The sequence below is a fragment of the Brachionichthys hirsutus genome, chromosome 21 (assembly GCF_040956055.1).
Source record: "Brachionichthys hirsutus isolate HB-005 chromosome 21, CSIRO-AGI_Bhir_v1, whole genome shotgun sequence".
NCBI lineage: Eukaryota > Metazoa > Chordata > Actinopteri > Lophiiformes > Brachionichthyidae > Brachionichthys > Brachionichthys hirsutus.
In genome coordinates, this window is record NC_090917.1 from 577,681 (window position 1) to 583,680 (window position 6,000).

The window sequence follows — 6,000 nt, forward strand, 5'->3', positions numbered from 1 at the left end:
GGCAGAGGAGAGGAGAGGAGAGGAGAGGAGAGGCAGAGGAGAAGAAAGATTCAGACACCGTGACGTAGCAAGAGAATGGAATCTTCATTAGAACCAAATGAAGAAACCGGCCGTCAATAAGCTGATCGCCGTGAATTCCCTTCAATCACTCAGCCGGGATCTCAAAGGAATGTTTTCTAATCATGGTTTTGATTTCCAACAAGGCAAAACGATTCACTTTAACAAGTGGGACGACGGTGATTATTCGCTTCAAAACAAGTCGAGGTTAATAATACATTTGAAGACTCTTAGATGCTGAATAGAATATAAGATGTTATAATGATATATAATGCAGAGGTGGAACCCTAATGGACCAAAGGACGCTGACAACCTAAGGCTTCTGGGTCGACCTGACCCTTTAATAGCCGTTGAACTACATCCGTCGTCAATTATTCATCAATGTGAAACGTGCTTGAGCAGCAGGTCGACGCGATGTTGTGATCGAGACTCTAAATATTCCTGTCGTTGTGCCGTCACCTCTCGAGTGTGTGAATCCTCGTCACTCTCTGCGCTCCCGTTTAGGAAGTAAAACGCATCGATCTAAATGATTCATGGCAAGCATTTACATAATTCATAATAAAATCGCAACCCGACGACTCGGAATTTATTAGTGGTGAAAGCGCACGTGCCGCCGTGGCGATGCACTAATTAATATCTTTAGTTGCTCACGCGGGACAAAGAATAATCTGAGTTAAAGCGGGAACGTCTCCGAGTGATCGCCGCAGAACGCCCCCCCACGGTTAGCAGGTGACAAACAAAGGGGTCCTCTTCAGCGCTGGTCCCTAAGGTTTCATTGCCATCTATTGATCTGCTGCCGCCCAATTCCTCTGACTTGTGTCCTGCTTGATTCCCATTACTGCACACTGGAGCCTTATCAGGAGAACAATAGGCTGGTTGTCACCGAGGGCAGAAATATGAGCACCAACTCCCCCCCCCCGACCTCTAACTCCCGACGAAGGCCGGCGCAAGAACACTTCAGATGCATCAGAAAATTGGATCTCGCTCGTTTCGTCAAAAACAAGCCCCCCCCCCCCCCTAAAAGAACACACAACGATGTGGCCCCCGCTGCCATTAAACTGTCGCTATGATATGTCTCTGGCAACGCTGATCCCAGTTCAGTTCTTCCCCACCGGCGAGCTGCTATCTCTTCCTTTCAATGATGTGTTTCTCTGCTCTTTCAGACAAAGAGTAATAAAGCTATAAATCGTGAATGCGGCAGAAGGTATGGACATTCTGTCTCTGAACTGCTGTTGAAACTGCCATAAACCACCCACAAAGTCAAAGATAAGGATTTACAGTTATTTAACATCGTCCTCGTCCCTTAAATCACACTGATAAGAGCATTAAGTGATGGCTATAGGTTCTTTGTCCTCTAGCTATTGAGTTTTACAACAGAGGGCCGCTGCAGTGTTTCTATTGAGCATCCTCTTTGCCTTTAAGCTCAGGAGTGGAAATGGAGCTATTAGAGTTGTTTTACTGAGCGACTGATTCTGCAATGCTCAGATTAACTCATCGGATGACTGAGAGTTATTCCAGTTTCTTGTTTTTAAAAAGATTAAGTTCCTCGATTGATAGCGATGCAGAAGAAGAATCGGAAGAATTATCATCCGATTATAGAAATAAAACCTTCCATGTGCTTTTTTGGCTGTTAAAATTCCAGAAGGCACAAATCAATAAACGAAAGGTCATTGCGGTGATGGCTTAACGTAAGGACAATCGGGTCTGTATGCCAGATGTTTTCCAGTACAGTTAGAACGCATCACGAGGGAAGACGATGCTGAACGGAATGATTGTTTCCTCGTCCTCTAGATATACAGGAAGACGGCCATCTATAATCCTAATTGTTATTGGAATCAAATGCATCAGACTATCTGCTGTCAAAGCGGCCATTGTCCCTCCGACCCCTGAACTACACGTCCCTCTCAGCATACGGCGTCCCAGTTTGAACAAAGGCGTGTTTGTCCTAGCGGAAGTGAGCGGCTCGTTTCAGCCGTTCACACTTCGTGATTCAGATCCTGTTCTCGATGGATTTGTTGCGCTGATGCTGATACATTAATCTTTATCCTAAAATGGGTTAACTCGCCGAGACCAGCCGGGCCAAGCACGTCGGGGGTGACCGGAGGGAGGCGGCGCTCGGCCTCATTAGCGAACCGTGGCAACAAAAGACGAGCAGACGAAACCCCACATCAGTGAAGCTGAGCAGGAATTATTCTCAAATGTAAAACTCCCAAACAAATGAGATTGGAGAACTCTCTGGGGGCGTCTCCTAAACTTTGCCGCCACCATCAATCAAGGATATTGCCGTGTAAGTCCATGCAGGACTTGGACAAACTGCTTCTTTAAGCATTTCTCCGGGAGGCATAAAAGTGTATTTATGGCCACGGCGGGCAGGTATGGAGGGAGATTGGCAAACATGAAAATCAAGTCGTCTCTCGGGTGCCATGTAGGCGGCTGGGCTGCGTTAAATCATCGCTGGAAAGAACAACAGTGCGGTGGCACAGCGGTCCGGCCCGGCGAAGCACTGCCTTGGGTCTGCGATTTACATTCCCCGCACAGCCCGTTATTGGACTCAATGTTTCGTCTTCATACCTGTTTCCGGTTCTGTAATGAACTTCATCGGTCTTGTTCTGCACGTCGACGTGCTCCACTTTAATGTAACCCACAGTTTATCTTATATTGCCCCCATGTCAAGATTTAAGGCCACAAAAGATCCCGTTTCTGCGCTTAGCTGATGCGGGATTGATTTTTTTTACAGATGTATGAATCACTGGGGTCATTACCGAGTCGGACTCTTTCATTAAATTGAGCTATGCCTCCTGCTTGGGCGCGGGGGCCTTCTCAGAGCCCTCCACCTAGAATGTACCCTACCACCAAACCGCTTTAAAAACGGCAACATGTAAAGTATAGCTTCATTTATCCCGCAAATGCACAGCATCGATTCTCCGTGGAGGAAATAGGTGACTCTTGGAGTTGCTTAATAATTCAGGCGAACGTGGAGCGATTGTAAATATATTTACAAGTGGATGCCACAGATGAATCCTCTACGTATTTGAACGAGTAACACCAAGAAATATGTAAATACAAAGACGCAGGCCGTACTCGTGTAAACGCCATAATGCTTTCCAAAACTGGTTTAATTGGGAGGCCCGTGCAAGTCGCTAGAATATTCCTCACACACAGGCGGTATTGACTTTTCAAATAAAAAGACATTAATGTAGATAACGGCCAGTTTGAATCCTCGTTAGTCAGCGGTAATCTGGAAACACGGGCAATATATTAAGAGTGGTGTTTGCTGCAAGTCATTAAAGGAGAAATAAAAGACAAAATAAATCCAATCTCGGAACGCCAGCCATTAATCATGTCGGCCACCGCTGGCTGGCTGCTCAACAGTTTTATTGAGTCATTTATGCTGGTTTCCCAGATAATCCATTTATTCTGAATAATGCCTACCTTCATGCTCAAAGTGCTGCGTTCAGGTGATATGCTATAAACTGTATTTCTAATCCCTCCCACCTAGAATATCGTATATTATAACAATTACGTGGAACGACTGACAGAAGAGAAGCAACGACTGCACATTAGTCACTGAGGCTTTTAATGAAACTGCTAATTAAGTACGTTTTCAATTATTCCCGAAGGGGATTACAGACCCAGATAGGATCATAATTAGAACTATTTTCTTGTATGTCTTCAGCAGAGAGCGTTGATTTGCTAAAGGACGCGTGCAGAGCGGTTCGGCGGCGTCCCTCCGAAGGCTCGCTGGGCCGTAAACCATGATCGGGATGTTCCAGAGGCGTAATCCCTCCATCTGGGCTCCAGCCGTGCATCCAGAATCACCCCCAAGACCCTGGTCCCGGTGAGAGGAGCCTGTCCACAGGAACCAGGTAAGTTGTACCCCCCCCCCTGCACCAACACAAACAAACATTAGTCCCTCCACAGTGGTTGAAGATTTGTTGGAAACCCGATCTGCTCCAGAATTAAAGTTGATTTTCCCCAAAATTAGGATCGTAGAAAGTAGTTTTTATGTAATGCTAACAGTGAGACAAGCTAACGCTGATTAAAACCTCGCCTCATTGGTGGAGGTTTTTCATAATTGCACTAAAACGTACCTGCATTTATCCGGGTCCATCCTTCAGCCGTACTTTCTGTGTTGTTCTCCCAACGGACAGACAACAGTCAGAAGCCGAACCTCCTCAGCGGGAGGGAATCTTTACAGGCTAACATGTGAGTGCAATAGCGCTAACATCACGTACTGTGTATGTTCCTAATGGATCTGGATCAGCTCTTCAGCTAACGGATCGCTCCAACTGGGCTGAGCTCAAGCCTCTTTTCCTCTCTGAGCATGTCCGGTTTAAAAAAAAAAACACAACCTCCACAGCTGCTAGCCGTCTGTTTCCGTTCAGTTAGCAGAAACGCGTCTGTGTATTTAGCGATGAGGATTTTCAGAGTTCTCGGCAGCGTCTCTGGAGACTTTCTCACAAGGCCTCGACTAAAAAGCCTGAAGCCTATCGAGTGTCCGACCCGGCACAAGTCCCAGCACCTGGCTTCTGCGGGGAGTTTCTGCAGTCACAACAGATGAGACGCAGAAGGGATGGGGCGCAATCACGAGGGGTTCTGGTTTCACACGGCGCGCTCTGTATACAGTACGCCGTCACACCCGCAGCGCTTGATGGTTGACCCACGGCTGCTTCACGCTGCCCGTCTTCTGCACGCCCTTTGTTCCTAAACCTGCCCCGCTTTGATAGCAGCTGGAATAAATGAGGGCGTGCGTCTGTTTTATATCTCAACACGTAGCTCATACCTCGGAGCCCAGGCGCTAAGGACGTTTTGACGACGTTTGAAATGTTTCCCTACGTAACCATATGAAGCCCATTCCTCAAAACCAGGGTAAATTGAGATGGCTGAACCATCGGAGCGAGGCGCCGTGCCGCGCCCGTATCCCGGCTCCTTTCCCTTCATAAAGATGAATCATAACGTCTAATTCTCCCAAATTACCCAAACACTATGCAGGTCTCTCATTTCCAACGCTGTTTAATCTGCGTCTGGAGTATTCGCTGTCACTTCACGTTGCAAACGCTCCTTTCTCCCTGGCAGTTCATTGTCTTTTGATGGGCCATAAAAGGCTCGGTCTGATGGATGATAACTCGGGGCGCCTCTCTTTGTTGTGTGATGTGACGACTGAGTGCGTGCGAGATGTGAGGAGAAGTCGCGGTGTGAACGGGAGATGTCATCGATGTCTCGCGCCGACGCCGAGGCCTTAAGCGCCGGCTTTTATCTCGCCGTACGACTGCAAAGCAAACGCAAATAAACGATCTCCGGCACGTTGGAGAAAGTTGGGCAGCTTTTTTCAAGAGGTGGAAACACCTGATAAAATCAGGCCTCTGATGATTTAGCGACTGACAAATTGCAAAAGGTATTTCTAGAAAGGTAGAGCGAAGTTCGGCTTCTTGCCTGTATGTGAAGCTTGATTTATCAGAGGAGGAGACGGATCCTGTCGTTGCCTTCTGAACCCGCCCAATAAATATTGAACGCTCTACAGGCCCCGGCCCTCCCTGCTGACCCGACAACATCTGCTCAAGCATTTTGCTGCTTAATATATTAGCTGTGAGGTATTTTCAGCTGGAGCTGGAGAACATGAAAAACAGATTGCTCCTCCGGTCCATGCAATTGAATTAAAATGAGTCACCACCAGCTTTTCTCATAAAATAAAATCACAAATAATAAACCCCGCAGCTTTGGGGCAGGCGGGAACATTTTCAGCTCGATGGTGGGTAAAACAAAAAGGAAAAACAACTTAAAATATAATTGAGTGCAGCTCGCATAAGGAAACTATCGAGAGGTAAAGATTCCTCGGATAAATGTGCGTCAATCAAAGCACCAAATTGCTCTCCAGCGTTCTGCAGCCGTTTGTTGTCGTCGGGCAGCTTTTCTGTCGCTCGCCTTTGATTCTGATGGCCTTTA